A 27,687-nucleotide genomic window follows, 5' to 3' on the forward strand; every position below is an offset into this window, starting at 1 on the left:
GTGGAGAGAAAGACCCGTTAAGTCAGATTTACACTGGACTCCAGGCAGGCACCAGCTCTGTCCCCTGCTTTATAAATCTTCTCAGAAACCAGCCCCACCTGCCACCCATGAAGAGATGGAGAACTGAGACACACAGGCAGAATCGTCTGGCCTGGATTCTAAATTCTTCTTTTAAGAAGGACTTGGGGAGCCAAAAGAGATGGGAAGTTGCAGCACTGTGGGCTGAGACCCATAAAAGGAAGCTTCTCTACTTACCTGATCTTTCCCCTGTCCCAGCCCGGCGAGGCCACAGCCAGTCCCAGGCCTGCACCACGGCTCCCACTGAGTCTGGCTGGGGTGCCCTCCCCCTCCCCTTCTCTGCAGGCCCACGCTGTACCCTAGATCCGCCCCACCTCCAGAAGCTCTACTCCTTCCACAAAGTCTTTGCTGAACTCTGGCAATGGCCAGATATATTCCTTTTAAACTTTTCACTTCTCTTATTTCTCTGATCCTTTGCACAAATGCAATGACATGGGTATATTTGGTCCTCACAGTGAAGGAGACTCGAGTTTTTTTTTTTTTTTTTTAAGGATTTTATTTATTTTTTTGACAGAGACACAGCGAGAGAGGGAACACAAGCAGGGGGAGTGGGAGAGGGAGAAGCAGGCTCTCCGCTGAGCGGGGAGCCCGATGCGGGGCTCGATCCCAGGACCCTGGGATCATGACCTGAGCCGAAGGCAGATGCTTAACGACTGAGCCACCCAGGCGTCCCTTGAGTTTTTTTTTTTACCCACAGCCACACAGGGTGGTCTTCTGCCCACACAAATAATCCTTTGTCCGCCATACTGTGGCTGCTCCATCCATACCCCCTTTTCTTTCTCCTTTGAACTCAATTTGCTCTTCTCAGGTAATACCGATCACCTAAGCCTTGAGTTTACCCAAGCCGGAATTGTTCCCTGGTGGTTTGGGCAGTGTGGGCACGTTGAGGGCAAGGATCATGGCTCTACCCATCACATGGCCATCCTGCAGGCCCCCCAGCTGGGCTCTGGGCTTCTCAGTGGCAGGGGTCAGCAGCTGCATGGGACTGCTCAGCACGGTGTCCCCCCTCTTCTGGCAGATATTTTTTTCTTACTTGAGTCACATGGCTGGGTCTGGATAATGTCATTCCTAGTATCTGGAAACTCTTGTCAAGGAGGGTACATACACGACTCAAGACAAGTCCGTTAGATTGTTTGACTGGCGCCTGCATGTTAGCAACTAATATGTGGAGCAGAGACTGGGAGAGTTCACCCGTCTGTATGGTCTCTTTCTCAGGGCTCACCGATGGACTACATCTCCCAGCTTCCCTTGCACCTTGACAAGGCCATGGGACTCTTTCTCTCCAGCAGAAAGAAACGAAATGATGTGTGCAGCTACATCTGGCCAGGTAGTAAAGAGTGGGTGTGAATGGATAATGGTGAGCATTATCCATTTCCCTGGGTGAATGAGGAGAACTCCATGGGCCTCAGGAAGAGCAGAACCACAAAATGGAAGGAATCGAGATCCCTGAATGACAGTGTGGAACAGAGTGACCCCCTTCCCAATCCCATCTTGAACTGTGGCATCAGCAAGAAATAATCTTTATTGAAAACAGAGCTACCCTACGACCCAGCAATTGCACTACTGGGTATTTACCCCAAAGATACAAATATAGGGATCCAAAGGGGTACGTGCATCCCGATGTTTATAGCAGCAATGTCCACAGTAGCCAAACTATGGAAAGAGCCAAGATGTCCATCAACAGATGAATGGATAAAGAAGATGTGGTATATATATACAGTGGAATATTATGCAGCCATCAAAAGGAATGAAATCTTGCCATTTACAACGATGGGGATGGAACTAGAGGGTATTATGCTGAGTGAAATAAGTCAGTCAGAGAAAGACATGTATCATATGATCTCACTGATATGAGGAATTCTTAATCTCAGGAAACAAACTGAGGGTTGCTGGAGTGGTGGGGGTGGGAGGGATGGGGTGGCTGGGTGATAGACATCGGGGAGGGTATGTGCTATGGTGAGCGCTGTGAATTGTGTAAGACTGATGAATCACAGATCTGTACCTCTGAAACAAATAATGCAATATATGTTTAAAAAAAAAGAAGAAGAAGAAGAAGATAGTAGGAAGGGAAAAATGAAGGGGGGGAAATCGGAGGGGGAGACAACCATGAGAGACTATGGACTCTGAGAAACAAACTGAGGGTTCTAGAGGGGAGGGGAGTGGGGGGATGGGTTAGCCTGGTGATGGGTATTAAAGAGGGAATGTTCTGCATGGAGCACTGGGTGTTATACGCAAACAATGAATCATGGAACACTACATCAAAAACTAATGATGAAATGTATGGTGATTAACATAACATAATAAAAAAATTTAAAAATTTAAAAAAAGAAGAAATAATCTTTAATTAGTGCGAAGCCATTGAAATGTTGGGCTCATTTAAATAGAGTTAGCCTTCAAGACCAATAAAATACCGAACAGGTATGTTGGGGCCAAACTATGAAAAGTCTTGTTTGCCAGTGTTTGTCAGAGTTCATAAAGCCAGTAAAGAATCCCAAGGAGTGATTCTTAGAAGGAAAGAAAGGAAGGACATAGTGTAAACTACTATAGTTTAGTAGAATGAGCACTACTGTACGTCCTAGATGCCATGTGCCCCCACATTATCAACACTGTCTCATGTCATCCTTCCAAAGCCATATTCCCATTCCACAGATGAGAAAACCAGCTCCCATGTCACAGAGCAGTTACGCAGCAGAACCTGGAGTCAGACCCACACCTGCCCAGCTCCAAAGCTTGAACTCCTTTTATTAAACTACATCACCTATTTAGATTATTTGGGCCCAATATATTTTCATATAGTTTTTTTTATCAACAGTGTCTATATGTTACCTTTATAGCAGTAAAAAAAATAATACTTATACCAAATATAAAAATAAAAATGAAAAGTTCATCTGGCTACAGAAGAGGAAACAGAATCTAAGAGTCCAGTCATGGGGTTTGCCCTCTTGCACTAATCCTTTGAAGAAAAAGCTCTTCCGCGCTTGTTGATGATAGTCTAGCTGAAGAAAAATGACAGTAGCTTTAATTGCAAGTTCTAATCATTCCAGGAAAATGAAAGTTTCACACAAGTCTTATAATTGCCAATTTGTAAACAGTACCTGTGTGACTCTGATTCCCCTCACTTGTTAATCAGGTTGGGCTTGTATAACCAAGTTGAGCTTTTTGGTTTTTTGGTTTTTGGGGTTTTGTTGTTTTTTTTTTATGTAAGGAGCCCGCTCTTCTGCTACCCACAGCCTCCTTTCCCGGCCCCTTCTGCTTCATCTCTGCGTCTGTTTATGTCTTCCTGGTTTTCAATTTCTTAATGATGTTTTAACGAGATGCCAGTTACACATGCAAATTGGAAAGAGGTGACATTGAGAGATTGCTACCTGGTGCTAAATTTATTAAAATCAAGGTGGTTTTAATAACTCCCTTGCATATGCATCCACCTCCATGTCTGTGATATTAGTTTTGGGATTTTTTTTTTTAAACCTTCTTATTGGAACAAGTGTTTTAGGGAGGTATAAGGTGAAGTCATGGGAAAGAAGTCCAATTGTTTCATGAATGTTACCATTGTTCTCAAAAATAGTTTGTGCAGGAGTAAACTCATCTCTTCTACTTTTGGGGACCTTGTCCACTTTGGTCTTCCTATTTCTTACAACACTTGTAACTGCTTGCATCCATCTTCATCCTCACTGTCCCCATCATCATCCTCCTCATCATCATGACTGTCACTTACTAAGCGCCAAACTCAAGGTCTCATAGCTGGAAAATAATAGAAACAGATTTCAAATTCGCATCATGAAAGATCTAAGGCTCCTGACCTACTCCTGCTCTTTCAAACTCACTTTTCCTTTGCCTTAGTTGCTCCCATGCCTCCTGCATTCTCTCTATCTCTGGTCTGCATTTTCTCAGTCTTCTTCACAGGCTGCTTTTCTTCTTCCCATGCTTGCTCCGTCCCATTCTGCCCTCCGCCTCCTCCTTTTCTCTTTCAACAGCATCATTTCTCACCCCAGCTACCCTTGTTTTTTATCATGATTCCTTGTTTTTATCATGATTCCACCTGCTACTGTCTGCCAATGGCGTCTACATCATTCTCTCCTGTTTTAGGCTCTACACATCCAGCCACCCACCGGCCATCTCCAGCGGGGAAAACACAAGAACCTCACAAACCCAAAGTCTCCCTAAGTCTCCTCTTCATCCTGTGTTCGCCACCTACATAAATAGCACAAATCAGAAACCCAAGCTCTTCCCACTCCTGATGCTGGCTATCATGAGGAGGAAGGCCAGGATCATAACTTTCTTGGCCGCTCTCCATGCACTACTCACCCCACCCCTGGGGTACCCAGAATTTTCTGTCTCCTTTCTCTTGAAAGCAAACCATCTCCAGGAACAAGGCACCCCTCCATCACTGCAAGGTGGAGAATGCTTCCTGGCTCTAAGTTTCAGTATTAAGAATCACACTTGCCTGAGCTACCAGCCACATTCTCCAACATCAGTAATAATAGTGGTATTTTTGTTTCTATATTGTTTATATCTTGCTTTATTTCCCAATTGGTTCAAAACTTGGGCAGGAGGAAAAGTGCTATTTATTGAGCTTATTGAGTCTTTTCAAACCCCCAACAGCGGGCAATCACCCCAGATTCTCCTTCTCCTCCCATTGAATGCGCCAGTGGGTCCCATTGAGTTGAACTTGGGAATAGTCTTGAGTCTTCCCTCTCCTCTCCATGTCAACCATGAATGCCTGAATTCTCTCCCCTCTCCCCTGAATTATTGTGACAGCAACCCTCAGCCCCTGCCTGGGTCTCACTCCCCTTCCTTCCCCACCCTCCACACTGCTCAGAGTGATCCTGCCAGGTCAGAGCTGTGGCCATGGCTGCCCACTATCTAAGGGGAAGCCCAACTCCCAAAGGGGATTACGAGTCCTGCGTGGAATAGTCTCCAAGCAGTCTTCATGTACACACATCAGACTCATTTCTAATCCCAAGAGCATACCACACTGACTCTGAGATTTAAATAATAATAATTAATAATTAATAATAATAATAATAGAAGATTAGAGAAGTTAAGTAACTCAGTCAAATTCAAGACCAAAAGGGCACCTGGGTGGTTCAGTCAGTGGAGCATCCAACTCTTGATTTCGGCTCAGGTCATGATCTCAGGGTCGTGAGATGGATCCCTGCTTGGGGTTCCCTGCTCAGCAGAGAGTCTACTTCTTCCTCTCTCTCTGCTCCTTCCCTGCCCCCTCATGCTCTCTCTCTCTCTCTCAAATAAATAAATAAAATCTTTTAAAAAAAGGAATTAGAGCTAAGACAGAAAATAATATATAAATTCCGTTTCCTAAAGAGGTTTCTAGAAATTTGAAGGTAGTGGGGCATGTTTGGGGTCAGATGGCAAGGATGGAGCTATTTATTCAAAGCACTTCTGTGTAAACTGAGAGCAGCAAGCCTCTCACCTAGATCCTAGAACAATACCGAACATATACCGGGCACTCAGTAAAACCTTGTTAAATAAACCATCGTTTCATTTGAAAGAATACTGAATTTGGAGTCAGACGTCTTTGAGTCAAGTCTCAGGTTTGCTAGTTCTTCTTGGAGAAGTCACTTCTCCTCCGAGAGCCTGTTTCCTCATCTGTAGAATGGGCTCATATTACCTACCTGACACTATTGTGGTGAAGACTGATGGTGAGACTAATTTTATAAACTAATCTTATACAATGTGAGACCTAAGTTTCTGCCCCATCCCTGGGGTCTTACAGACTAACTCACGTTTGCTGTGGATGCATTAGATTCAGAAATTTCAATCTGACTTTAAACATCAAAACACGTGTTCTTAAAAGAATTTATTTCACTCAGAAAAAAAAAAGCCCATCATCCTAATTTGAATCATGGGAAAAGCATGAAAATCAATTTTTATACGAAAATTGCCTTCAAAACTGCTGCAGCTTTGTTCTCAATCAGAAGTTTATAATGATGCAACTCGACTTCTGTTTGTGCACTTGATTTGACGCTGCTGTGTGTTCAGTCTGCATCCATTTGATTCTTATGGTATTTTTTTATGTTTGCAAACAGCATTCTTTAACCTGAAATATCTCTCAGTTTAAATGCCAGCCATTAAATACACAAAATGGCCAATCAATTTTTCTCCATGCCTACGGTCAATTCTGGGTTTTGTGTGAACACTGAGAATAGTCAGAGAGAAATCAAAAACATAAAATGAATCTGGTCTGAGGAGGGGGTGGAGGTGGCCTTTAAAAACCTTCCCGTGCAGCCCCCTCATTCTACAGATGGGAAACTGAGGCCCAAAGAGGAAAAGGGGCTTACCCAAGACCACACAGCTAGTGAGAGGCAGAGCCTAAATGAAAATCTGGAACTCTTGCTTGCCCTTCTAGGCTCATCTGCCATGTCGCCTTTGTATCCCAGAGGCAGGAGAACCGGCAGCATTTGGAGGGTCAGAAAGACCTCAGCACTTGTCAGCAACTCAGAGGTGGAAACACAGAGGTCCGAATCAGACAGCCACCATGCCTGTGGGCCCAGGTACCACCCAAGTAACATCTTTGTTTTATTTTAAGAGAATTTACAGGCAATTGACATTCCTATATGTAAGTTTAAGAACATGAGCCCATCCAAAAGAGAAACAGAAAGTCGATCTTTTCTTTATCAGTGGCTTTGGATTATTTTTACCTTTGCATCCTATCCTGATGAAGCTAATAAAGCATAGGCTCTGGAGTCAGACAGACTCAGCTCTAGGACCCTGGGCAAGTGGCTTTATGTCTCTGAACCTCCGGGTCCCTGTCTTTAAAATAAGGATAATAACAGCTCCTTCTGAAGGTGGTTGTAAGAATTAAAAAGTGGCTCATTCAGTAGCCAGCCCAGAATAAAGATTCAATATATTTTGGCCACCGTTTCTGGCTGACTACCCCCAACTTATAAAGTTGAGACAAGAAATGCTTTCTACACCATAAGAAACTACGCCACAAAAGAAGTAAATGACCGTGTAAGGACAATAGCTCCTGGCAAGCATGAAGCCTGCAACAGACCACAGCACCCATAATAGCTTACGACTGCTCCCCTTACCCCATTCTTGCGTGGAAAAAAAAAATTTAATTCCATTTATTGGTCAACTTTTCCCATGAGAACACATCTTTAATTTAATCATGTAAATCAATGGGAAAATCTAATTCACTTTAGAGAAATTTGCTTCAAGCCTAGCCGTATGGGATTCAATCTGTTTCTTAAAGTGTATCTGTAACAAGTGACGTGTGTCTTTATCACAGTTACAAAGGGATATAAATTCATCTCTAGCCCATTTTAGGAAATAGAAAGTTGATTAAATAAATGGTGGCTTTAGTGATCCAAATGATCCATCACTTTCAAACATCTCAGACACTGAGTTTAATGCTGGTTTAGCTTATAATTGTAGATTCTATTTGAGTATTTAATATTCAATTTGCCTAATTATCATTATAGTAGTTCCAAATATATAATTTATTATTGTTACTCTTTTGACTTTTCTAATGCTCGCTCCCACGTCCATCTGGCTTTGGTTTGTGGAGTGCATTCTGGACAAGGAAAGGATCACTCACTTCCAGCCCTGGTGCTTTGCTCTTCAGACGGGCAACACTCTCGATGCTGTACAATCTTCTGCCCAGGGAAGCCGCCACCTGCCCTATGGATTTGTTGTGAGAGTCAACTAAGAGAATGGGTGTGAAAGAATCTAGTAACCAGTATGTCCTGTTCTTACACACAACAGTGATGGTCAGGCCAACCAATGACGAAGTCCATCCTTAAACCTCTGTAGAGGACTCTTTGTGGGCCAGCTATGTAGAAGTGGAAAAACAGGGACCATTAAATTTCATCCTTAGCCTTAAGAAGCTCATTATCTACTATAGCAGATAGGAAGTAAACAGATGCTTATAACCAAGCTCCAATATATATGCTCCAACAGTGGAAGCCCAGAAGAGGTGCCCTTGACCCACACTTGGAATCAGGAAGGCTTCTTGGAGGAGATGAGCTTCAAAGGTCAAGTGGGAGTTAGCTAGTTCGAGGAGAGGGAGGGTCTTCATTCTTCAATTCAATGCAACATATTTGATTACATACCACATCTAGTATACTCTTGGTCTTGAAGAAGGCAAGGAACACAAAACAGACATTACCACTGCATCAGTCTGGGGTCCCATCAGGAAAATGGCAAGTCCATTACTAGGATAAAAATAAAGGGTTTAGTATGGGAATTAGGGTCTACCCCCATGCGAGAGGAGCTGGGGGTGGGGAGGGATAGAAGACAGGAGCCAGAGGATCAGAGAAGCAGTCACAAACGTTTTAGACCCAAATGCTAGAACAGGTGGAGAAGCCAGAGTTCACCGGGAAGTCTAAGAATCCACTACACTCGATCCTCAAAGTGGGAACTGGAGCACAGGTAGAGGAAGCAGTCCCCTCTGACAGCCATGAGAACAATGGCTTGCCCTCCTAGCTTCTGCAAGTCTCCCTCTTTGGCAAACTCGAACCTAGATCCTGACAGAGAAGGCATTCCTGGTTCCCAGCTATGGATGGGAATGGTCGTAGTACCAAGCCGAGACAACCCATCCTGCCCGCTGCCATGGGGGGCCCCCAGATAAGGGAGAGGTGGTATTAGTCAAATCATCACAGCAATATATATCTACAAACTCAAAAGTGTTCTGAGAACCTAGAGTGGGGGCCTGATCCACCCTGGGGGGTACTGGAGGGCTTCTCCTGGGACTCGAAACCAAGCCGGGTGGATGGGTAGGAAGATGCTACAAATGTGCCCTAAATATTATGTCACCATTTCTCTCTTGCACTGATGCACCCCCACAGGTGGCCTTTCTGTCTTCTACCACAGGTCAAGGAAAGATCTGTCCAAGCCTCCCTAAAAGCCCAAGGAAAGGCTTATAGCTCTGGGGACAAAGCGTTCACCCAGCTTAAAGAAATGTTCTGACCTCAGGACTCACAAACTGAAGCCTTGAGCCGAATCTGTGAGGTGGATTCCAGCCCAGAGAGTTTCATCTGGAGGTACGCACCTGGGTCGTTTGGGGCTCGAGCTGACCTGGCCCAGGGTCCCTCCCCTCCCAGGGCTGCAGCAAATGGATGAAAAATTGTATCATTAAACTCTTTGATGTTCTCCTGTCTAATTGAACCTGTGAAATTTCCTAAGGTTCTCCAGCCTCCAAAAATTCAATTTGCCATGTAATGCACGGTGACGTGTCAATAAATCATGCTGTAAAATAAATGCACGGATTCTTTTGTGCAGGAGCGAGTGAGGAATAAACCTTTCGTAATTGATAAATAATGTCATTGGAATCAATAGTTGGCAGAGGAGTTGGAGGAGTAAGCCTGAATCATGTATGAGTGCTCCGGGGTGATCAATGCCTTTGAAACAGCCAGGAGTTCAGGAGCCAAGTGTATAAATTACTGCCTTAATATTACAGCAGGGCCCAGAGTTTCAAAGATGGGTGCGTTACTAAGCGCTGGTGAGGTTGGGAAGATGGGCTTGGGGGCATGGGTGGGGTGAGCTCCCTGACGGGCACTCTTTGGAGGGCTTGTGGGGTCCCTGCAGGTGGGCAACCACGACATGCGAGCAGACTGTGCAGTCCGGGACCTGGGATGGAGACGGCGTGGGGCCGGCTCTGGCCAGTCCTGCTGGCGGCCCGAGTTGGCAGCCAAAAGAAGCTATCTGCTACAACAGCTACAGATGCTGCTTAGAAAAATCGCCTCGCTGCCCTCAGACACCTCAAGTGCCAGGCGCTGGCGCTGATGCACAGGATGAAGGACAAGCCTGGGATTCACTGAATTAAGCTCTGAGGGGCAGCTGCAGATGGTGCTGGACCAAGGGGATGCTGCGCAGTGGTCAGGAGCTCCAGCTTAAAAGTTGGATCGCTTGGCTCTGCCGCATGCTGTGTGACGCTGAGCAAGTTACCTAACCTCCCTGAGCCCCAGTCTGCTCCTCTGCAAAGCAGGAGCTAGCAATGCCAACCTCCCTAACTCAAGAGGTTGTAAAATAGCTCAGCTAAGCGTCTGTCCCTACTGAGCCACTAAAGCAAGTCAGAGCTCTGTCATGTTTTGCAGATTCTCTATTTTTGTGGGCACGCTACATGTACGTCCCTTGTATTGTCTTACTTAATCGTCACAGCCACCCCAGGAGGTAGTTACTATTATTATCCCCATTTCATGGATGAGGAAACCGAGGCACAGAGAAGGCAGACGCCTTGCCCCAATCACATGGCTCTGATGGGTGGAGCCGAGCTTTGAATACGGGCAGTTCAAGGACAGGGCTGCGCCCTTAGCCGTGGAGTGGAGGGCGGTGTTTGGTGGGTGCCCCCCAGTAGTCCTCAGGGACATCCCAGCCTCCTCACGTGGCCGCCTGCTGGAGACGGGAGGGCAGAGGCTGCGGAACCAGGCCCCAGTTCCACCATGTGCGCCTTGCACACCGTCCCTCTGGCTCACTGGGCTGCAGTGTGGCCTCATCAGTAAAATCGGAACAAGAGTGCCTGCACCTCGAGGTCACCTCCAAAGCAGGGTGCAAAGAGCGGCACGGGAGCTGGTGACAGAGGTTGGCCACCAGGTGAGCTGTGAGGTCGGCCGGGGCCAGCCCTGGCATGGCCCTACCCAGCTGTGGGCTCCCGGTCGAGAAGGCCCCTTCAGAGTCTCTGTGTCCTCATCTATGAAACGTGAGCCGTGAGCAGTGACACTGGCCTCCAAGGACCGAACTGAAGAGGAGACGAGGTGGGGGTTGTAAATCACCTTCACGACAGGTGTCTGCAATCAGGCCGGCCCCTCAAACTACAGGTTCTCCCTAACCCCTTGTTCCTTCCAAAGAGTTTCAGAAGGACTCCCAGTAGAAAATGCTGCACAGCTGTGGGGAGAGCTGTTCGAATCCACGGCTGCATGACAGGGTGCAGGAGCCAGAAAAAACCCGGAGCAAAACAATCCAGGCAAATCTGTGGATTTGGCTTAAAGTCACTTCCTGCAAAAGACCCTCCCTGGACCAAAGCTGTCCCCATGCTGTGTGCTGTCTCAGCTCCTGCTTCCCCTACTATCGTCACGTAACTAAGCACCACACTTCCTGGTTAGGGGACAGTTTAGTAAGGACAGTTATTTTGTGTATTAGGTTGGCCGGAAGAAAACCTTGAGACGAGGATTTCTGTACAAGTGGCTGATTTAGGGGGCAACCCCAGGAAGCACCCTTGGGGGCTGGGGAAACGATACAGGGAAAGAGAGACAAGAAAGCACAATGATGAGTGGGTCTCCACTGGGGACAACCAGCTCAGTCTCCCTGGGGCCCTCGGAGACGGTGTAGGACACGCCCCCATGGCAGGTGAGGAAGCTCAGTAGTTATACACCACGTCCCCCCCTGCATTGGGTGACTCCCCAGCATTGCCCGCCTGCGCTATATATGGGTACTCGTACCCCAGCGGCCAGACAAAGCCCTCAGGGAGAGCATTGCAGGTGCTTATAGTAGAGAGCCATCATGCATGGGAAGAGTGAGCCACGGTCAGTGGATCCTGTGTTGCACCTCGTCTCCCTAAAGCCCTGAAGCCCTCCCAGGACCTGGCCCAGTGCTTGCTTTATGAAATGGAGTGAATGAATGAGGAGCGGTAGCCTGGGTGGGGCAGATCTGAAACTCCTACTTGTAAAGCTCAGGAGCGGCGCTGTCCCGGCAGCACCTGGGGGATATCACACTTCCCTCTGCCTGGGCTAGACCGCCCCTGGCCCAGCATCCTGTCTCAGGGCCACCCCAGTTCAGGGACTACTCCTTGTAGACACCCACAGAATAAGATCTCGTCTCCTTCTGAAAGGAGACAGCTAGCTGGTCAGGGATGCTTCTGAGAGCGGGGGAGGTTCTTCGTCTACAGCCTACCCTCTGTATTAACGCAGAGCACGGACTACTGCAGGCCCCCAGCAGACGTCTGAGGAACCGAGCTGGATTCGCGGAAGGCAGAAGAAAATAGATTTCAGTGCAACCGCAGAATGACTTTTCTAGCCCTTTATGACAAAACGGACTAATGTGTTTGTTCACTTATTTGGCAAACATTTGTTTAGAACGCCAGTGCCAGGCTAAGCGAGATGACAGGGGCGTGAGGATGAATGAGACAAAGTCCTTGACCTTGAAGTCAAGTGGAGAGTCAGATACATCAAACAGTAATTAAAGTGCAGCATCATATATGCTGGAAGTGGGTACAAAGGGAAGATGCCGGGGGTAATGGGGAAGGATGGATCGTCAAATTGAGTGGGTGTTGATCGAAAAACTTCTGCGCACTGTTTATTCATTCGTTTATGTTCTGTGCAAGGTTCTGAGCAAAATGGACATTCTCCCTGTTTCATGGAGCTTCTTGTCTCATGCAGGTCCACCAAAAAAGCATTTTTATTTTTTAATCTTTAAGACTCCTGCCAAATGTCATCTATGCCCTGGCTTTGGGTCAGTGACTTGCACTACAGCTTCCTGCCATCAGCTCTGGCAACAGGTCAACTCCTGCTCGGCCTTCAGATCTTCATCAAGCATCACCAGCCCCAAGCAGCTGCCCCTCCTTTGGGCTTCCTCAGTCTCAGCCCCACCACCCTGTATTATTGAATTTCTTTCTCTCCATCCGTTTATGTGTCCCCCATATAAAGTAAGCCCAGATGTCAGATTTCCCATGGTGGGTATGTTGGCATCCCAACCCCCAGACCCAGGTTCCTTCCAGGCCACCCTTCTGCCTTACTAGAGTATGGCCCCCTTCTCATTGTCTCTGACAAAGACTGACTAGGCATTCACCAAATTCTGTCCTTTGCCTTCCTGAACACCCAGCGAAACTACATTTCCCAGCCTCCCTTGCAGTGAAGTGCAGCCAATGACTAGGATCTGTGGACAGAAGTGGCCCTACCAGGCCTGGCCCTCAAAACTCACCACAACCGCCATGCATTCTCTTTTCTCATCTTCCTGTTGAACTGAGAGGATTCTGAGGGCCGAGAAAAAGGCAGTGTCACTAGATGGAAGGAGCCAGTGTCCCTGAGTCACCACCAGACCAAGGATACTTGTGATACACACTATCGCAGGAGTAGAGCATAAGCTTTGTTGTGTTGAGCTGTCTATAGCCGTGATTTACTGAGACAGCCGTGGGGCTGCCCCTCCCAGATCCCCCTCAAAGCGGGGCTGTGGCCCAGCTCCTGGGAAGGCTGCAAGCACACAGCCCCCAACTGTCATTCCCTTCAAGGACCGCTCGCCCAAAGCCATGTCCCCCGCGGGGTGGCCCACATCCAGTGACTGATGGAAGCCGAGGCATAGAGGGGTGTAGAGGCTGCCTGGATCACATCTGAACCTCCCTCTGCCCGATCCTGCTTCCGCCCTCTCCCTCCCAGGGGTGTAGATGCCAATGGCATTCCCTAATAAACCCCTCACACACTAAATTCCACACCCACTTCTACTCCCAGGACACCTACCCTAACTGCTGCGTGGTCTGAGAGAGCCGTCACATCCACATTTCAGGCAGCAGGTTGAAAAAAAGAAAAATGGGTAAAGAAGGTGTCACTGTCTTAGGAGGGCTTCCCAGAAGTCTCCCTGTTCACAAGGGAGCCACAGTGGCCACACCAAGCCACAAAGAACACTGGAAAATATATCTTTATTCTGGGCAGCCATGTGCCCCACTAAAAACCACTCAGGAAAAAGGGCAGACCAGAAGTAGGAGACCACAGGCCATCTGTGTCATCCACCCAGCCAGTGCTAGAAGGGACTCACATATGTCACACTCCTCTCTGTGCTCAGGCTTGGTGATAAGCAGTTTACACGAATTATTGCATGCAAACCTCACGCCAACCCCCGATGAGAAAGGGGCTCTTAATGTTGTTCCCATTTCACAAACGAAGAAACTGAAGCTTACGAGCCCAGGGTCTGGCAGCTCGTCTGTGGCAGAGCTGGATTCTGACCTTGGATGTTTCCGACTTTGGATCCTACACTCTTAACCCCTGTGTGATTCTGCCTCCTCCCACAGCACTGAGCTCCTTGAAGCAGGGAGTAGGTCAGTCACTTACGCCTCCAAGAACACTTGGCACCTGGGAGTGACTCGGTCAATATTTGCCGGTTTGGCTAAAGCGGGGAAGAGAGGTGAGGGAGTCAGGGGGGCAAGGGCCACGGCATGACTTGCAGAGCTCACCTACTGAGATCAGCATTAACCAAGCTAAGGAACCAGGGGAGACGAGGCAGAGAGAATTACCAGAATTTTATACCAGGTGCCTGTGGAACATCCAAGGGAAATGTCCAGTTGGCAGTTGGATCCACACATCTGAAGCGTCGGTGGGAGGTCGAGGCTGCAGCCGTGGGCAGGAAGGAGCCTCCCGCACCTGGGCAGCCGTCCAGCCATGAGCGTGGCCAAACTCACGCAGAGAGAGGGTGTGGGGAACCCACAGCTACATCCATAAGCCCGGCTAGAGTTTCCAATGAATAACACCACTCCTCGGGCTTTTGCTTTTGCGTTCTCTCTCCCGGGTTAATTTCCCTATTTGCTCTTTCTGCCCATTTTGAAGGATGATTGGTTTTCTGGCAAAGAGCCCGTTTTGTGTGTGTGTAATTTTAAGGTCTTGGACCATCCCAAACACTTACCCAGATATGGGTGATATATAAATCTATGCATTCAATATATTTATAGACACACACCCCCACCTTCATGTACACGCAACTGGGTCATTAGAATGGCCATAAAGTAACACATCTGGGTAGAAGCCGCTGTGTGGACGCCTATATTACTACCTGGCGGTTGTCATAAAAACACCAATAACAGGAAGCAGAAGTGTGTTTGACTGGGAGAATGATTCTTGTTTCCTTTTCATTATTCTTAATAAAAGGAGATGGTGCCGAAAAATTGTGTTTCCCGGGTTATTTTCCCCAAGAGATCTTTTATAAAACACGGAATACATAACAGACCGTGTTGCAGGCAAATGCCTCATTAAGGGAATATAGTTAGAAAGAAATAGTAACCAAAATGAACAGTTATTTTCTTTATTTTTTTTACCCTCTGTAAAATGGAGAAATTGGATGCGATATGGATTTAGTAACAGCCCTCAAATAATATCGTGGGAACACGATGCTCACACTCTCAGATGTGAGCGGTCTTTAAATGCTGCTCGGTGTCAGGGTAGCAGCTTTGGGGAGTGACCAGCTCCAGGAAAAGGCTTCGGTCTGTCTTCCAAAGGGTCGTCTTATATTTTATGGCTTCATTTGGCCAGGTAAATTTGGGCTTGCTTGTCGCTCTCCTTTTCTGGCTACATATTCTTCTGGATGTCCCCCAGCTATCTCAATATGGGAGCTCATGATTCCCAATCTCCAGCTCTAACTCATTCCCCAGGTTGAGGCCCGTGTGTCTCAGAGCTTCCCAGCTGTTTCCACCTGAACGCCCCACTGGCCCCTCAGAGCCACCACATCCCACACTGAGCTCCTCCTCCAGGATTCCCATCTTGGTGAAGACACCACTACCCTCCCAGTCGCCCAGACCAAATAAACCCTGGAATCACACTGGACAACCCCCCAAGCCAACAATCACCCTGTCCTGGAGATCCAGCCTCCTGACTGTACTAAATGCACCCCGTTTGCCCCAGCTCTTCTGCCTCCACCGAGGTCCTGGCCCCACCATCTCTCTGGGTTCACTTCCCCAGCCTCCTCCCTGGGCCCCTGCTCAAGGGCAGCCGCCATAGAATTCTCAGAACGCTCTTTCCAGAATTCTGTTTTGGGATCTTGGACGGCTGAAGTTGTCCCCTGGATCACACTCCACCCGCCTGGCTCCCCGGGGTCAGACATGTGGCTCCCCATCAACCTCTCATTAGCCTCTCCCCATGCTCCTTCTCAGTCATTTGAACTGTTGCTTGTCCCCCAAATGTCCCATGCCACCCCTGTCCTTTGCACATACTGTGCCTTGGCTTTTCCAGGTTCTCATTGCCAACTCCTCGTCCCTCCTGGTTTTGACCAACCCGTCGTTCATCCTTCCATATGAAGCTGAGGTTCCACCTCCTACAAAAAGCCTTCCAGGCTTTTCTGTGCCCCCAGAGACCCTCTGTCATAACAATTTCCACTGTGCAAGGTCATTTTCTAACATGCGTGCGTTTCTTCCATTAGACCATTAGACCGTGAGCTCCTTGAGGACAAGGATTGTGTCTCATTGACCTCCTCGTTCCCAGCAAACAACATAGGAACTGCTACAGATAAGGGGGTCAGTTACCAAATGATTACTAACTAACCAGCCACAGGAACAGGTGATCGCCTGCAAAGACAAGGACAGGATCAGCCTCCTCGGCAGGAATTTCAAAGCAATGTGAAATAGATACAGATAGCTAGATATCATGACCCTCAGATCTTTTTCAGGACCTAGCATCTGGACTGCTTTTCACAAAGAACAAAAAAGTGATTCAGCGCTTCCCAGCCATAGCAGAGGAGGGTGGTTGAAAGGGCTTCAGATGTTTGGTACAGAAGCAAAAAGATGTTCTCCGAAGCCAAACAGACCTAGGCTCAAAACCTGCAGCTTTTCTTGGCTTCTCCTGTCTGAGCCTCACCTGGAAGGCAGATATGCTGACCCCTCTCCTGCTAGAGGATTGCAAAGACGTTAGCCTCAAAACTAAGCATGGGACTAATATGTAGTAAGTGACCAACCAAAGCTTAGCATTCTGTTATTACTGTTTCTAAGGATTAAAACGCATGTGATCGTATCGGATCAAAGAACGACAGGGGACGTATGGGAAGCGATCCTTAATTTGGAGTTATCATCTCCATTTTACAGATGACAACACTGAGGTTCAGAAGTGAAAAGCCTTGTCCAAGGTCACACAGCTAGAAAGTGTCTGAGCTAGGACTCAAACCCAGATCGGCCTGGCCCAGGAGTCAGCACACTTCCCTACCCACAGGGGCCAACCAAGGTTGCATCTCTGGTGATTTGGCTAAAGAGGAGGGCTCTGAGCAAAAGGCAGAAATAGACATTAAGAAATTCACACTTATGGGCCACTTCCTAGGGGGGACACCTGAGTTACCTGCCTGGCCATGTCTGTCCCTCCTTTCCTTTTGCCACTTCCCTGGCCCGCTCTCCCTCATCTGTCCCTGAGAACCCTGCAATACTAGTTGCATCCATCTAGCCTGGCAGTTTTCAAACTATGCTCTTCAGAGCCTCAGGGTTCCCTGGAGGTGCCAGGGCTCCACAGAGAGCAGGGAGGAGGCCAGGTGGGAGGGCGTCCCACCCCATCCCCATTCCAAACAGAGCCACTCATTTTCATCTGTTTTACACATTGTCTTATAATAACATCTCTTATCATCAAAACATTCTGCTGCTTTACAAAAAATGTTTAAACCTCAGACACCCTGCAATGCTTTCATATCACAGATGAGAAACTGAGGCTCAGAGAGCAGTGGCCAGCCCAAGGTCCTGTAGCCTGCTGAAAACTGAGTTGAGAGATGTCCCAGATTGCCCCCCACTTGGCTCTACCCAGACCAGTCTTCCCACCCACCCTCAGCTGTCCAACATGAAGCAGATTTAATAACCACAAACAGGAGGCATTTATCTCTGAAATAACTGTTGTGGTACAGAATAGGAAAATCGATGCATTCATTAGCACACCCTGGGAGTAGGAGGCAGGATGTGGACGGGCACCGGTTGCAGGCATTTGCGACACGGGGGAATTGAGTCTGAGGAGCGGCGGTGAGTAATGGGACATCATTGGACACTCACTGGGCTCACCCTCCATTGATACGTGGGGGGGAGCCTCCCACCCTCTTTCCTGCCCGGGCTTGATCTAAATGTATTGACTGTGACAATGTTGAAATTATATCTGGAAAAACCAGTTAGCTTTAATTTCAGTCCCCAGAGAAAAGGATGATTAGAGAAATATTGATGGCCATGATAATCAGACAGCCTGTCTGGAAGCAAGACTCCAGCCCTTGAGACAGGGAGCCAGTCCAAAACCTCGGCAAATCACCCAGCCCAGAGCTCTGGCTTTAGGAATGGAAGACAGAACCCCAGAGAAGGGAGCGCCCCGTGCTGAGGTCACGCAGCCAATTAGGGACAAACTCGAGACTAAAACTCAGGTCTCTGGTAGCTTCTCGAAGGCACAGACCACATCTCAGGCATCGGTCTCCAGGACTGGCCCAGAGCCTGGCACAGAGTGGACCCTCAGGAAATGTTAGCTGAATAAATGAATGAGCAGTTTCCTGCCCCGAGGCCAGACGCTGTCCAAAATACTCATCCCTCAGAACCATCCCAGGAATGGTCAACACTGAATGCCTCAACGATCTTTTGCCTTTTCCTTCACATTTTAAGCACAAAAAATTTCCAAGGAAAATTGTATCAACTCTCACCCTAGTTGACCTAATCCTGACAATTAGTGGATTTCTTCCAAAGCTGAGAAGCAAAAGACAACTCTGGATCCTTGTAGGGTGACCACATTGGCAACATCCAGGGCTCTAGGGCTCCCACCTAGAGCGCCACATATTCCACCAGTGGGATCCTTGGGCATTACAATGAGCCCAGCTCTGGGCTAGGTCCTGGGGACAGAGCGTGGACACAAGTGACAAGGGCTTACTTTCGTGGAGGTTACATTGCAATGGGGGAGGGGCAGACAGTAGCCCATCAGATATAGCCCGTGATGTCTGCAGAACCAGTGGCATGAAGCAAAAGGAAAGCAGGAGGAGGGACTAAAGGGTTCTCACTGGAGCCCTGTCCTAACTTAGTTCCCTAGAAGCAGAGACTGGGACTCGGCTGCCAGGAAAGGATTAAGGATGCAGATTCAGCTGGAGTCCAGCCTTGACTTATAAGGGGTTCGTAGGGGGGCTGGGGGCATAAACTCCATCAGCCAACTGCAGCTCTCTGGACAAAGGAGGCCGTGACCATGAGAGCCAGCACTCCCAGCCCCAGAGGACCTCTGCCACAGTCCGCAGGGAAAGGCCCCTCCAAAGAAGTGACATTGAAGGAGGGACATGAATCAGGTGGAAGAGCAGGTCCAAGAGAACATACCTGGAGGACAAGTATTCCAGGCAGAGGGACTACGCACAGCACCCCCCCACCCCCCCAACCCCGGCAAGTGTGCAGCCCGCAGGACTGAGCACCAGCAAGCTCAGCACTGCTTCTCCTGTCCCCCCAGCAAGTGGCCAGCAAGCAAGCAAGGCCTAGAAGCCATGCCCCCCCATGTTGGGAAAATTGCTTGGGGCACACTTCCTAAGAGGTAACCGTGGCGACCTGGAGACTGCTAACCACCGCATTCACGGAGGCAGCACTTCGGGGCTTACAGAACCCACCTCCCCCCACCCCACCCCCCCAACCCCCGCACATGAACTGGCTGGGGCCCCACCGCCACAGTTCCAAATGTTGTTATCCCTACTTGATCCAGAAGGGAGATCTCTAGAGGAGTCCTCAAAACCCTTCGCTCCTGACACTGACCACTGACGGCAGCCACCCCATTCTCCCCCACCCCTCCTCCAAAGGGTTGTAAAGGGAGTGGTCCGGTGCCAGGACTCGGGCCGGTGCGCGGCACGCGGGGAGCCCTGCTGTGCCCTAGAGATCAGCATGTGTTCCCAGTCTCCCCTCTGCTGGTAATCTGGCCTGGGGCTCTTTCCTTGCTCTCCCCAGCCCTCGCTTCTCCTCTTATTTATGCTACGGCACGTGTAGGTGGGCCCGGAACCTGCCCCAAGGTAAACGGCTGTCCCTCTCTCTCCTCTCGGGGTCCCCACATTCTCGGGCGCTGCGATGAGACCGTGTGATCCGAGTGGTCCCATCGTGCTGCTTGGATGCTGGCTGGTTGGGAGGACACATGTGGCCCTCCAGCTGGGGCACAACCACCTCGCAGCGCTTTTATTGTCCGCCTCGCCTAAGGGCGTCAAGGGATTTTCAGGCTCAGAGGGGATGAGATTGAACTGGCGGGGGCCCCACCCAGCTTCTGGGACCTGCCCGAGGCCCTACAGCAGGAGGCAGCACTGGGACCAGAAACAGGGCCCTAGTCCATTCATCTAGGGCTCTTCTCACCTGGGAGGGAACACGGCCAAGTCTTCCCCACACGGGTGATAACTCCGGAGAGCTCGTAGGGCGCTGGGGAACCACCGGAGGTGCTCACATTGCCTTGGTGAATGCGCTCCGACACCGAGTAATCCCTCCACTCCCATTCTGCCTTTCTCTCTCCTTTCTTCTCTAGGAAAACTATTATTTCACTCTACAGACATCGGGAAAATTTTAGGCATGTTGGGAAATGCCTCGCATGGTGTGTTTGGATTCTCTGCCTCCAACCTCTCTTGCCTGTCACCCGGTCTGAATGCGCACTGGGGCACGTGGTGGGGAGCCCCTCGGAGGCAGAGACCCTGCGTCTCTCACCTGGGGCACAGCCTAGGTCCTTACGAAATGTGTGTTGTTTCATTGTTCAATGAGTACAAATCATAGCAGTTACTACAATTAACAAAGAACTGGAAAACTTAGATCAGCCATAAAATGACTGTACCCCTTTTTCAGTCAGGGTTGATTTCCAGACTCTCCCACCTTTAGGAAAAAGACACACATCATAAAGAAATAAGGAAACAAAGATTTCTTAATCTACATTTTTAAACCCCACCACACAAGCACAAATCTCCTATACCTTCTCCATCTCCATCTCCATCCCCAGACAGTGAATATTCTCCTCCTGACTGGTGAACCTGTAGGTCCTGTGAGGCCAAAGGGCAACCGCGACAAGTCATCTGGGTTCGAAATCTCCAGACAGATGGAGAGAGGGAAGAAGCGGATGAGGTCCAGGGCAGGATGGGCCTCACAGGCTGCCGAGATGCTGGGCCAGGAAAATAAAATGTGAGGTGGGGTAAGAACTCTGGACATTCTGCTTCACTGCTTGCTGGCTATTTGCCTTGCAAAAACCACTTCACTACTCTGAATCTGAGTTTCTTGTCCTTAAAGTGATACCAGCGATAGGACCAACCCCAAAAAGTGGTTATCAGCCAAGTGCATAACAAAGCGCCTGGGTATAGGGCTCAATAAATATCACAGATTTGGAAAATATCAAAGCTGGAAGATTCCCAGGGACTGAGTTTCACCCTCCCTCCATTTCCCAGGAGTGAACTTGAAGCCCGGGGCATGCAGACAGCTGCAGAGAACCATCCACACCACGCTCAGGCTCCTTCCTCTGTAGGCCTTTGTTCAGTCATTTTCCTCTTAATTTAATTTTAATTTTGGAGAGCCCACCCACCATTCTCCGTGTCTGCTTTACCTCAATTTCTTTTCTTTTTTTTTTTTTTAAGAGAGAGAATGCACAAGGGTGGGGGTAGGACCAGAGGGAAAGGGGAGAGAGAGATTCTCAAGCAGGCTCCAAGCTGGGCTCCACACGGGGCTTGACCTCACAACCCTGAGATCCTGCCCTGAGCCGAAATCAAAAGCTGGTCGCTTAACCGACCTGGCCACCCAGGCACCCGTACCCCAATTTCTAAAAGAGCTTTGTTAAGCAGAGTGCAAGTTGCAGCTAGAAGCTGAAGTATCAGGGCGCCTGTCTGGCTCAGTCGGTGGAACGTTGGACTCCTGATTGCAGGACTGATTATGAGTTCAAGCCCCACATTGGGTGTGGCGATTACTTAAAATAAAATCTTTTAAAAAAATAAAATAGAATAAGGACCATTTTTTTAAAAAGATGAAGTATCAACAATACTTAAATAAAGTTTTAAGAAAACAAACTGATCTCCCAAAAACCCATTCACTCCACCATAATTATTATTTTACTTGTCATGTTTGGAGCATCTACTCTGGGCTCTGGGCATTGACATGTGTTAAACGGTTGCAGACTTGATATTCTGCCTCCTGTATTTCCATCGACCATAATGGATCCCGTGTTGCTACCATCTTCATAATTATCATTGTAATGGCGCCAAAATACCCTTTCACACTGACACCACAATTTACAAAACTGTTCACCCATGGTTGGCCATTTAGCTTTTATACAGTGCTTGCTATTGTAGATAATGCCATAATGAGCATCCCCTTGCACAAAGCTTTCGGCATCTAATGAATTATATCCCCAGAATAAAAGAGAAATTCCCAGAGGTCAGTGTTTGGAAACAAAGGGCATAAACTTCATTTGAACTCTTATCTGTTACTGTGATTTTTGTTTCCCCCAAAAGACCTGTACCAATTTATCCCACACCGATGGAGTGTGCTGGTACCATTTCCCCATGAAGTCTCACCATCTTAGGTGTCTTGACTTTGTTTTTCTTGACTCTTTTTCTGTTTGTAATAGAAATATATGTTCATTATGGAAATTTTGGACAGGAAAAAAAGATTTAAAAAGTAAAAATTGGGCGCCTGGGTGCCTCAGTCGGTTAAGCGTCTGCTTTCGGCTCAGGTCATGATTCCAGGGTCTTGGGATCGAGCCCCGCATCGGGCTCCCTGCTCAGCATGGAGTCTGCTTCTCCCTCTCCCTTTGCTCCTCCTCCCCGCTCGTGCTCTCTCTCTCTCAAATAAATAAATAAAAATCTTAAAAAAAAAGAAAGTAAAAATTATCATAACCCTTCCAACCAAATATAATCACTACTAAAAGTTAAGCATATCTCTCAGTCTTTTTTTTTCTATGCATATGAGAGACTTTTCCCCTAAATTTAGATTGTATTCTATAATCAGTGCTATTTTATTTTGTTTTGTTTTACTTATTTTCTTAAGTCATTGTTAAGATTTTTTGTATAATATTCCATCATATATAGATCCCTTGCTTAAAGATCCCCTGATATTGGATGTTTACACTACATATAGCATCCCTATATAATAAACGAAGTTGGCACGAACATCCTTCTGTATAAATCTGAATAGTCATCTTTGTTTATTATTACCACAGCACAAAGAACTTGAAATAGAAAAACCAGATCAGAAAAATCAAACCAGATTTGAGATAACTTTGGATTTTAAAGATCGAAATTGGGAAACATCAGGGGGAATTATGTCATATCCATCTTGTCCTCAAGAAGGCAGCCTGGGGTCTAGGAGGACCGCAGTGTGCTCAGCCAGGAAGCACTGAGCTCCTTTATCAGGTTCAGGACTTGGGACAAGGCATTTAACCTCTACATCTGTTAAATAGGATAATACCCCCAATCGTTTGTTACTTGTGGCTGCGGAATATCTAAACCCCCTTTCTGTTGGGAGATTTCCAAGTCAAAAAAGAGATGAAGACCCTCTTCCCATCCTGGAAGCCAAAAGGGGGCAATACCCTCTCTACCTGACCCCAAAGCACACAGTGCTAAGAGCACGGAATAGGACCTGAGCAGAGCCAGACTTTAGGAGGTGGCTGCCTCCCCTGGCAGGTTCTCCAACCTTCATGTCAACTTTGCGAGTTCCCTACTATCCTTCCAATCAATTCCTTTTCCTGCTTGAGTTAAGCAGAGTGGATTTCTATTGTTACCATCAAGAATGAACTGGAAGCCATCAGCTGCAGATCCGTGGGGACTCCAGAGAATGCAGGTAAATATTCAGGAACAACATCAGGCCCATCATAGGCACTAAGTCCTGCCTACTATTATGATTACCGTTATTGGGCAGCATAGAAGAGCCATCAAAAGCCAGGACCCTAGAGCCAGGATACCTGGGAGCCATTTCTGGCTCCTTTTCTTAACCACCAAACAACCTGGGGCAAGCTACTTAACCTCTCTGTGCCCCCAGTTTCCTCATATGCAACATGAGGGTAATACCAACACCTACCTTTTAGGGTTGTTATAAGGAGAAAATGAGTTAAGCACATATTAATTGCTTGGAAGAGTTGCTTTTAAGTATGTGCGATTATCACTGTAATAACAACTAACCTGAGTATCACACTTTGTCATTTCTACAGCACCTCCCCGGTCTCTCTCACATTTAACCCTCAAAATAATCACCATCAAGGTGAAAACCTTAGTTTACACGTTTGGAAACTAAGACTCAGTGAGGTCCTTTCCTAGAGATTGTAGGCCCAGGGCTCAAAGCCATGGGTTACAACCATGAAGGTCAAGCTCCTTCCGGGTGTGAATGTGATATGTTCCCAATAATTATTCACGCACTAACAGTGATCAATGGGTGAGGCACGAGTGAAGTGCATTGAGATACGTAACATTTGCCTACCTACTGCGTGTCAGGTCCGTGCTCACACGTGACACAGGTGGAATTTATGTGTAACTTACTTATAACACAGTGGCGTAGATATTCTCATCTCTATAATAAGGAAGGTGAGGCTCGGAAGAGTTTAGTACTTTGCTCAAAGCCACACAGCCGCTGAGAAGCTGGCCCTGCTCTTGGCCCCAACACTACCAGCCCCTCCTAGTCCTGTTTGGACTTGAAAGGGGCCTCCTTCTGCATTACATCTGCCAGTCACCTCCCTCCTCCATTATCTCCCAGCCGAAGTGTGCAAAAAGGTGATTTTCGCTACCAAATGTGCGTTTAGAAGCTGGAGATTAAATAAACAAACGTGTGACCGGTTTGCTGTGCAAGGCTTTGCAGGCAGCCAACCCCCAGCATCCCTCCGCCCCGCAATCGCTGCCTTTTGACTTCAGGGCTGCCTGACGGCGGCTGTGCTCACTATCCTGTTTATACAATGAATCTATAATGTAATTTCGTCAGGTTCTGAAATGCACGGAGAAAACATGCGAGAACCCCGTGCCTCAGCCTAATCCATATGAAACAGGCTGGAAACACACTAGTAAACACGCCGCAGCCGCGTGAGGCTGCAGCCGGTCCATCCTCATCAAAAAAGGATTATTGTGGAGGAGAGAGCGAGCCCACGCCCTGGAGCCGGGTCCACGCGGATCCCACAGAACGGCACGCGGGCAATTTGTGGACGATGCATGGGCGTCTCCAAGTCCCTCCCTCCTGCAGGGACCCAGATGAGTGACAACAGAGGTTAAAGAGCAAAAGACCCTTTCCCTGCCCCAAAGCATGTTTTAAAAAGCACCATATTGAGCGGCTGGGTGGCTCAGTTGGTTAAGCGACTGCCTTCGGCTCAGGTCATGATCCTGGAGTCCCAGGATCGAGTCCCGCATCGGGCTCCCTGCTCCGCAGGGAGTCTGCTTCTCCCTCTGACCCTCCCCCTTCTCATGCTCTCTCTCTCTATCTCATTCTCTCTCTCAAATAAATAAATAAAATCTTTAAAAATAAATAAATAAATAAATAAAAAGCACCGTATTGTCACGCACACCAAAGAACTAAGTAAGGCTCCGCCTCAGGTGAAAGTAGGTCTTGTTTCCTTTCCTGCCTCTTGTGGGTTTATGCTCTCATGTATGTGTATTCATTTATTCATTCATTCATTCAGCAAACATGTCTTCCACCTCCTCTAACTCAGGCCCTGGGCTAGCTGCTAGAGATATGGTGATCCATAAGATACACCCATTCATGTATTAAACATTTTCATTGAGCAGCTCTTATGGGCCAGGTACTATTTTGGTGCCAAATGGTCAGCAGAAGTCCCTGCTTACATTCCACTGGGAAACAGTCAATAAGCAAGATGAGTAACTTGGATATGGTGATCAGCACTAAGCAGAAAGATAAAGAAGGGGGTTTGAATTGAGATAGGGTGCCCAGAAGAGACCCCACAGCGGCCTCTGAGGCCACTTTACAGAACTGGACCTTTACAGAGCTGGAAACTGAGGCTAGGGAAGGCCAAGTAAGAGGGTAATATTATCCATCCGGTCTGTGCATAAAGCACTGCTGAGTCATCAAAGCACCTTCCAGAAAGGCAGCTCCTTTAACCCATTTGTACTAGTCAGGGCTTTCCAAGAAACAGAACCAATAGGAGACAGAGATAGAGACTTACGGAATTGATTATTAGGTATTGGCTCACATGACTATGAAGGCTGACAAGTCCCAAGATCTCTAGTTTGCGAGTTCCAGTCAGAAGACCAGAAGGCTCCAGACTCAGGAACAGCTGATGTTTCAGGGCAAGCCCAAAGACGGGGTGGGGGGGGGGGGGGGGGGGAATAGGATCTCAGCTCAAAGGCTGTCAGGGAGGAGGAATTCCCTCTTATCCCAGGGAAGGTCAGCCTTTTGGTCTATTCAGGCTTTCAACTGATTCGATGAGGCCCACCCCCAGTAGGGAGAGCAATCTGCTTTACTCAGTCTATCCTTTTAAACGTAATCCCATCCAGAAACACACTTACAGGCATTCCCAGAATAATGTTTGACCATTTATCTAAGTACCCTGTGGCCCAGTCAAGTTGACATATAAAATAAACCATCACACCATTCAAAAACCCTTAAGGTCCTGGGTGTCAGCCTGCCACCCAGTAAAGGACATTTGGGTTGTGTTTGGTGACTATAAATCAACATTTGCATGTAGGTTTTTGTATGAACAATGCTTTCGTTTCTCTTGGCAAATGCATACAAGTAAGATTTCAGGGTCATACAGTAAGGGTATATTTAATTTTATAAGAAACAGCCGAAGTATTTTCCAAAGTTGCTATATCGTTTTGCATTCCCTCTAATCAACTGATACTGTGTGTGTGTGTGTTTTCTGTCTCCCCAAAGCAGAATGTAACCTCCCAAGAGGAAGGGAGGGACATTGTTTTTGTTGTGCTCTCTGCTGTTCCCCACAGCATCTGGCACATAATAAACACTCAATAAATATCTGTTGGTTTAAGGAATAAATGATCTCATTAATTCCCACGATTCACAGCAACCTCATGAGGAAGGCATTATTGTGACCATGCCACCCGTGAAGAAACTGAGACCCAGAGACCTTAGGGAAAATGCTTATAGTTGATACTGAACCCAGCTATCCACCTTGAGAATGAGCACTTATAACCACATCTTGTTCCAGCCCCAGGATGGGATTTAACGCTTGTTCCTGAGCTGTGGGGAGCCACTGGTGGGTTTAAACTTATTTTAATTTAGTGACAGGGTCATAGAACCTGAGGAAGACTCATGAGGCTGCAAGTGAGTGGTAAATGGACAGAAGCATGCACCCTGCGGGGCTCATGCAATAGTCCAGACGCTGCCCTGGGCTCGAAAGTGGACTCGCAAGGGTGGGAAGTGTGCAAAGAGACAAAGACCACCCAGAGGAGAACAAGCAGAGGTTATCCACTCAGAGCAAGGGAGTCAGCTGCCATGGCTTGCATCTGGCAGAGACCCAAAGGCGGGTGGGAGTGGGGAGCCATACAGTGAATAAAGAGGAAGCCTCCAAAGATGTCCATCGACAGATGAATGGATAAAGAAGATGTGGTATATATATACAATGGAATATTATGCAGCCATCAAAAGGAATGAGATCTTGCCATTTGCAACGACGTGGATGGAACTGGAGGGTATTATGCTGAGTGAAATAAGTCAAAAAGAGAAAGACATGTATCATATGACCTCACTGATATGAGGAATTCTTAATCTCAGGAAACAAACTGAGGGTTGCTGGAGTGGGGGGTGGGGTGGGAGGGATGGGGTGACTGGGTTTTTTTTTTTTTTTTTTTTTTTTTTTTTTTTTTTTTTTTTTTTTTGTGCAAACATGGTTAATTTAAGATCGTAACCTCTGAAAAAAATAATGCAATATATGTTAAGAAAAAAAAAGAAGAAGAAGATAGCAGGAGGGGAAGAATGAAGGGGGGGGATCGGAGGGGGAGACGAACCATGAAAGACTATGGACTCTGAAAAACAAACTGAGGGTTCTAGAGGGGAGGGGGGCGGGAGGATGGGTCAGCCTGGTGATGGGTATT

This window comes from Phoca vitulina, unplaced genomic scaffold, assembly GCF_004348235.1.
Source record: "Phoca vitulina isolate PV1807 unplaced genomic scaffold, GSC_HSeal_1.0 scaffold21, whole genome shotgun sequence".
Classification (NCBI taxonomy): Eukaryota; Metazoa; Chordata; class Mammalia; order Carnivora; family Phocidae; genus Phoca; species Phoca vitulina.